This window comes from Pinus tabuliformis, chromosome 6, assembly GCF_031772625.1.
Source record: "Pinus tabuliformis cultivar Carrire ecotype Pingquan chromosome 6, CPIR1, whole genome shotgun sequence".
NCBI lineage: Eukaryota > Viridiplantae > Streptophyta > Pinopsida > Pinales > Pinaceae > Pinus > Pinus tabuliformis.
The window spans coordinates 1,242,559,057-1,242,567,475 of NC_142292.1; positions in this window are offsets into that span (position 1 = coordinate 1,242,559,057).

Sequence of the window (8,419 nt, forward strand, 5' to 3'; positions counted from 1 at the left end):
GGTATAGCTGAGGAAAGAGGATTGTGAAACCTCTTTGTTTCATCATGGTTTGATTAAACTACTGGTTTTAGATGGGCTCCAAAAGATAGACAGAGATTGGAATTCATTCATTTTTATGGCTGGATTCAAAAGCCAGACTCGCCTCACTCCACCACCTGCTAGAGATTTTACAATAGCTGAGCTCCAAACAGAAGCAAGAGCTAAAAGAGTTCCAAAGTCACAAATAAAAAAACAAGTGAAGCCACTTATCATCCAAGATCAACCTCAGCAATCAACTAAGGAAAAATCTCATGGTAAAAAGACTGTACCTGAAACAAGCACATCTGAAGTAGTCTCAAGGGTAAGAACAAGAAGTCAGATAAATAAGGAAAAAGGTAAAGCTATAGCAGTTGAAGAAAGTCCAGTGTCCAAGGCAAGTTTAAATGATTTATTACAGGCTATTGAATTCGAGCAGTCTCTACCAGTTCAAATCGAATTGATGCAATCAGAACAAGAAAGCACCAAGAAATCCAAGGCCTCAAAAAGGCTTAGATTTGATGTGCCAGTTGAAGAGTTCATTTTTAAACCTAGAAGACCTATGACAAGGAGATTCCAGCAAGTACAGGAAGCACTGCCAAGAACAGAGGAAACAGGGGAAGAGACACAAAAAGACACAGGAAAAACAGTCATTGCAGCTAAAGAAAATAATATAGCAGCCCTGAAGAGCCAATTGGAATCAGCTAAATATGAGATTGCCAAATTGAAGAAAGCCGCTAGAAAACATGCAGCCATACATGCAAAGTATTATAAAACTCTATGGGAAGGGAATGCTGCTGTAGAAGCTCAGCTGAATTCAGTGGTTGATGGCCATTCACAATTTCACACATGGACAGTACCAGCAATCAAAGAAGCCAAGTACATCAGAAGGATCAATATGAAACTGAGAGCTGGGAATAAGGCTATGAAGAAACAAATTGAAGATCTGAAGGCACAGTTAAGTCAGCTACCTGCTAAATGAGTTTTCATTTCAAGTAAGATTTTGTTTTAAAGTTTTGACAGATTTGCTTGATTTTATCTTTCTGAGGAAATATAAATCCCTATTCGACATGTGGAAAGTCTAAAGGAGTTTTTGGCAATCAAGTACTCGGCTAATAAAGGTCTCGGGTTAAAAGCAAGCTGTTTTAAATAACTCAGCAGTTTCGTAGCGCGCTACGAAACTGTTGAAGGTGATGATTTTAACGCAAATCAAGCAGTTTTGAATTATAAGCGGGAATTTTGAAAGGGAAACGTCTAAAAGGCATACAAGGCATCATCTAAAGCTATCAACAGTCAACCAGGTCAAGACAGGTGGAGAAAAGATATATTCAAAATCCAACTTTAAATTTTTGTCGTAAAGTGAGCAATTTACCACAGTTCAGGATATGTTAAACAGTTTACAAGAAACTTTTGCCTGCACACATGTACATGGGAAAAAGCTTACAACGCATCAAGGACGTGGCAGACTTCTACATTTTGGGTGATTAAAAGATAAAGGACATGCTTCTTTGCATTCAAATATTTTGGGGAAAACTGAAGCCGAGAAGCAAGGATAGTCTCCTAATATTTCTGGGCAGTTAAGAAGATTCAGCATCCAAGGTCAACATGGAGCATTAAACACCCATCTCAGCCAAACTGAAAGAAAACCAGATGTCAAAGAACGAGGAGAAGCCATCATTCATGTAATATGGAGTTAGAGTCATAGTTGATTTAGATCTCTAAAAAACTCCAGTCAACACCTTGTTGTATTTATTAGTTAGTTAAAGGGTTAATAGGTGTCATTAGAAGTAGTTTTCGAATTCCCCTCATGCTGGAGGAGGAATCTCGATCAGTTAGAATAAGAACTCTATATATAGCTAAAACAACAATGTAATCAAGGTTGGAAAATTTTATGATACAGCTTGTATTTGGCTTATGTAAAGACTCATTTTCAGTAATATAATTTTGACTTTACTTCTCAGGATTCATGAAGGATTTCTTATGTTCAGAATAGGTGATCTTGTCCTTTCCATAATTTTTACAGTGGTATAGATGTATAATCACTCAGAATTCACTGAATGTGCTCTGATTTCCTATATGCATTTATAAACTGTGGTCCCATATGAGTTATGTTCTGAATGTCTAAATGCTGAGTGCCCTGACTTCTATGTAAGGTTGAGTTCACTGTTATATTGAGGTGTTGTTGACTCCATAAGCCCAATGGATAGTTGTTTAATGTATTTCCAGCATTCATATTTTCACAGTTGTTCTATAAGAGTTAGCCATCTTATCTTTAATCAAAATCATTAATCCTTTAAGAGAGAGCCCTCTCAGGTTGAGGAGGCTAAGCCTCAGCCTAAAGTAGGTCTGAAATAGTTACTTAGAGTCAACCTGACCAGCAGCCTATCAGGATCTGATTTTGAGATAACATGATTTTTAAATTGTTTTTGGTATATATGTGTTTATAAAATTTCGCTTTGTTAATGCAGAAGTTGGACCAGAGTGCCCTACTGGGATGTCCCCAATATCCAGGTGTGTCGCCCGCCCGATTGATGCCATCAATCCTTATCAGGAGGTGAGTGACAACAAGGAGGAGATCGTGAGGAACCTTGAGGGGTTGACTCATGGTATCCTAGCGTATTCTTAGGTGGGATACATTCCTCGTAAGTACCAGAGACACACAGTGGGAGTATCGAATCAGATCCACCGATTGCTAACTCGTGTTGCACGAGCCATGTCATGCTACCATGATCACCATGCTGATTAGTTCCTAGGTCCAACACTTACATTTTTTGAGGCCTGCATTCCACAGATATATGAGGCCCACGAGTTGTCGATGTTATTTTGGAAACACATATTATTTTTTGGGGTTTTGATGTATCAAACATTATCACCATATATATATATATATATGTTGTATTTTCTTGCTTACTATGGTACAAATGGTTTGTTTTATCTTTTCACATGTTTCGTAAATGTCTATCCAACACATAATTAGCTAATGCATCTGTCAATGTATTCATGCGCATAGGAAGATGATGATATGTAATGTAATCAAAATGTCTTTCCAGTAGACGAATATGAGATACATTCTCAATATTTGAGGGTTTCTAACGGAATATTTCTTGTTGAGTTGAAGGATGACAAGATGTGAATCCAGGTTGAAAACCAACTCTCGAATGTCAAGAGTGATGGCTCCTGACAATAGTTCAATGACCGCACTGTATTCGACAATGTTGTTAGTTGTACTACCTAAACAGATACCTTGAAGGTCAATCAACTCACTGTTAGAGTCATAAATAGCCCATGCCACGGATGATAGGTTCCAAGTACTATGGCAAGCACCATCAGAAAAACCGATGTGAGGAGTCACAGACATCTGCAAAGCAAAGAAAACATAGTAAACAGGAAGGCTGTTTGAAAAATAACACACCAAAACACACTGAACAAAAATGAATGACACACTAATATACACAAGTAACTGTGCAAGATGACCTAAGCATAGTACTTCTTGAGGTAAAGCTTGTTTTAGGGCTTATCTAGAAGATTTCCTTCATAATCAATAAGCTCATAGGCCCCTTTTTGCAAAACACGTTTCACAATGTAGGGCCCATGCCACATGGGTTCAAACTTGCCTACCCCCAGCTTATCATTAGCTTGGTCGTACAGTAAGACCAAATCACCCTCAGGGAACACGCGAGGGGAGATCGACTGATCGAAATGGGACTTGAACCATTTCTTTTATGCTTCAATAACCAATGCAGCAAGATGACGAGTCTCATCCAGTCATTCTAAATATAAGAGGCGTTATTCCTGAGGTGATGTCTCGAGGAGAAGTTCAACAACTAGCTTGAGTGAAGGAATCTCGCATTCGATCGACAATGTTGCTTCCAGACCATAGACTAGCTGGAATGGTGTGAAACCAGTTGCATCTTTGGTCGAGGTTCAGTAAGCCCACAGAGTTGAAAAGAGCATGAGATGCCAATTTGACTTGTGCATCCCAATAGTATGCTGAAGCATTGTAACCAAAACCTTGTTCACGAATTCAACTTGGCCATTAGCCTAAGGGTAATACAGGGTCGAGCCATCGTGGTGCAAGCCCAATGCAAATGTCATCTCAGCCATCATGTAATCTTTGAAATGGGAGCCATGGTCTGTGACAATGGCTTGAGGTACGCCGAACCTGGAAATAACATGATTGAAAAGGAATTGAGTCATTGTTTTACCGTCTACAGAGTATGTAGGCATCGCTTCGGCCCATTTGGTGAAATAATCCATAGAAATGATAATATAGCCATGCCCCCCGGCCGAACGAGGGTTACATGTCATATAATCGATGCCCCATTTGGAAAAAGGCCCAACGATAATGATGGGGTGTAGGTGATTGGGTGGGGCATGCATCTTGCGTTGGTAAATTTGGCATGCATGGTACTTGCGAATAGCAAGGATGAAATCCTTGAGAATGGACGACCAAAAATAACAAGCACGAAGGATTTTTTGAGCAGTAGCATAGCCAGACATATGACCACCACATGCCCTAGAGTGGCAGTCATTGAGAACTCTTTCAGGCTCCTCGAGCGTAAGGCATCGATGAAGAACTGAATTGACACTGACACAGTATAGAGTATCTCCAATAATAGGGTAGGGTTGGGAGTGATGCTAAATCCTTCGACGATCATCCTTAGTCAACACGGACCAGAACGTTGACATATGGAGATACATGATGATATCACCGTACCATGGATCAAGGGTGCTGATCAGGAAGAGAGTCTCATCTGGGCGTTTTTCCTTTGCACCAGTAGGGAGAGACTTAGAAGGAAGGGAACAAATCAATTTGGTGAAAACGAGTGACTTAGATTTGGCAGTAGTAAATACCAAATTGAATTCTTGCAGGATGACAATCCATTTATAATATTTCCCCCCAACAACTGACGAGTCAAGATGTAGGTCATGGGGTTGCATTCAGAATTCACCATAGTTGTGCATAAGAGGATGTAGTGCTGAAAGCATTGAATAGCCTAGATGATAGCCAAAGCCAACTTCTCGACATAGGCCAAATGCATTTTAGTTCGAGGAGATTAAGACTAAGTTAGTAGATAACATGTTCGTGGCCTTCGTCATCGCCTTGGACCAAGACCATAGCAATGGTGCTAGGGGTTGCAACTAGGTAAAGGAAGTAATCTCGATAATAATCCGAGGGATGTAACAAAGGAGAATTTATGAGGATAGCCTTGAGATCATCAAAAGATTTTTGGGCAACCTCATCCCATACAAAGGGCGTTCCTTGTTTTAGCAGCCAGGTAAATCCTGTAGCTAGCCCAACATAATTAGGTATAAAACAACGAAGAAAATTTTCCTTTCCTTGCAGGCTCTAAATTTGGTGCAATGAAGATGGAGGGGGTAAATTTACAATAGCCTCGAATTTAAGTGGATCAAGGCGAATACCATCCTTGGAAATGATAAAGCTGAGGATTCGTCCGGATTCTACGCAGAAAACACATTTATGTGGGTTTAACCGAATGTTGTAGTGTCTACAGTGAAGAAAAATCTGTCGAAGATGGTCAGGGTGATCTTGGCGCTTACAAGAATGAGCGGGAAGGTCATCCAAGTAAGGTTGGACAATGTTGTGAATATCATGAAACACATAGGACATTGCCCACTGAAATGTAGCCCCAACATTTTTGAGGTCAAAAGGGAGCTTTTCATACGCGAACATACCCCATGGACAGACAAAAACTATCTTTTCTTGATCGACCATGCAATTTCAATCTGGTTGTAACTAAAAAAACCGTCCATAAAGGAAAAAATATCACTCCCTGCACATTCATTAATGATATGATCAATGAAGGGAGTAGGATAGTTATCTTTAGGACAGGCATAATTGAGATCATGATAATCAATGCAAATGCGGATCGTACCATGTTTTTTTGTCACCGGGACAATATTTGACACCCAATCTGTAAGAGGGATGGGATAGATGAATCCAACTTTAAGAAGTTTTTCAACTTAACCCTTGATAACGGTGGCCTTCTTAGGGTGCACCGGGCGGAGCCGTTGGCGAACGGGCTTCGCGTGCAGATAAGTTAGTATTTCGTGCACAACAATGCTAGGATCAATGTAGGCATTTCTTCATAGGACCACACAAACACATCATGAAATTCATGAAAGAGACAAGTATAAGTCTTGATCTCATTCCGAGAACAAGATACCCTGATATGGACATGTTCAATGATACCAGGCTTGATAGAAATATCAATCAGCATCGTTTGGGTAATATTACCCAAATTTCCTTTCAACCATACTTCATGAGTCATGATCGGTGGTAGAAGCGGGAGGGAAGGAAATGTAGAAGAGAACTCTTCGAAAGCGGTAGGCGAGGCAGGAACGAGGAACGATGATGAGTGTTGGTCCAAGGAAGTTCCTCGAGAGACATGACTTCCATGATACCTTCATCAGCAAGGAAGGTCTCAGCTAAGGGATCAGGTGATTCCAAAGTGCCAAGCCACGGGATTGAGAATACGTATTGAGAGAGGTCTTTGAAACTAAAGAATCAAAGGATGCGAAGATCAAAGCCGAAACAATTTCCACGTAATTGTTTTCGGTAGGACTAAGCGGCATAACCTCGCCCTATGTATCAACAAGATCTTGTGAAGGTATGACCCAAGGATTAGATTTGACTGAGACCATGTTGACAGAGGCAACATGAGGAGGTGGGAGCAGAAAAATTCCCATTAAGGTAGAATCTTTGAAAAGACCTTCCCCAACACTCTCATAGGGAGCACCACTGTGTTTGACGTACAGAACATTACCATCCGAGGAGGAAGAGGCAAAGAAAGACAGCTGGATGACAGTGACAATCTTCCCTTGCTGGGGAAAATGAATCACGCGAAATAGGGCGGAGGCTACAACATGCATAGCATGGGTCCAACTCTGGCCGAGTAGAAGATTGTAATTGAGATTGGCATCAAAAATCTCTACCTCAACTTGTACCATATTTCCCTCTAGAGTAATGGAAAGGTTAGGTAAGACACCGAACGGTCACAAATCGTGCCCATCGAAAACTTCCAAAGTGTTAGGGGATTAGTTCAAAGCAGGAGCACCAATAGCCTTCCAGCATGCGATTGACATGATGCAGGTGGAAGCACCTTCATCGATGACAATCCTATGGATGGTCTTCTCATTGATGATTACTTGAATGAGAAAGGCAATTTGATGAGGGAGACGCGAAACATGGTTCTCTAGATCAAAACATATCAAATTGGAATTGGTGGGATTGATACCCCTGATAGCTGACAGCAAAGATTTCTGCTGTGATGGGCAGCTTTGGAGCACCTCGAGAGCCGACATAGCTGATGGCACCTGAGCCAAATCCTCAATAATATTATAGTTCTAAGCAGCTCGGGCATTAGGATTGTATGAGGATTTCCATATCACACCTTGAGAGGGTGGCCGTATAGCAGAATCAGGGTTAGGGCACTCGATATGAAGAGGGACAGAACTCAGGGCAGAAGAAGAAGGGGTGGCTTCTTTCTCTTTCCCAGCTATCAGAGCAAGAGTTTGGTAATATTTTGATCTAGTAGCCACATTAATAGGCATACTCATCATGAACACTTGAGATCCTGAGGAAGCAGATGATTGAGGTTGGTCTACCATTTGGGTTTGTTGAGACGGAAATGGCTCTTTCAGGACGGCTGGGGTCCCTTTGAGAAAACGACTAAGTTCAGATCATCGGGGACAATCCTTGGTGTAGTGATCCTCCTCGCAAATGAGGTAGGGATACTTAGGTTTGCGTTGTGAAGATTCACCAGCAGACGATTTGGGAGGACTCTATTTTGGGGCATCGACTTTACCCTTTCCTTTGCCTTTCTTCTTACCTTTTGAGGATTTTTCCGCTGCAATAGATTAGAAAGTGTGGACCTCTGAGGTTTTACCAGGGCTAGGTGGATTCTGGTAAGAACTATTGGGAACAACATTCAAGACCGACTTCTATTTGGAAGAAGATTTAGGAGGGGTCTGGGATACTAAACCAATAACTCCATCGACAGGAGGTACAACCTGCAACTTTGATGCCGTGGGATTGGATGATGGCTGTGGAGCATCGGGTAATAACTCATACAAAGTGCCAGACTAAGAGTAAACTAGATCTAAGTACTAGGCACAAGAAATGGCTTGTTCTTTAGTAACGCATCCACCCATAGATATATCGCGAGCAATTGGGGCCAGGAATGACTTAGTGAACCATACCCTGAGCAACTGATCAACAATCTCAAATTTGATCAGGCAACGTCTACGTCTCCATTCATGGATGTGATAGGAGATGTGTGTTGCAGTATCTTTCTTAAGCAATGTGAGCAAGTAGGTGTCAGTTTCATAGCGAAACGGCAGCTGGAAATGTGTGAGGAAAGCCATGGCTAAAGAGTTAAAG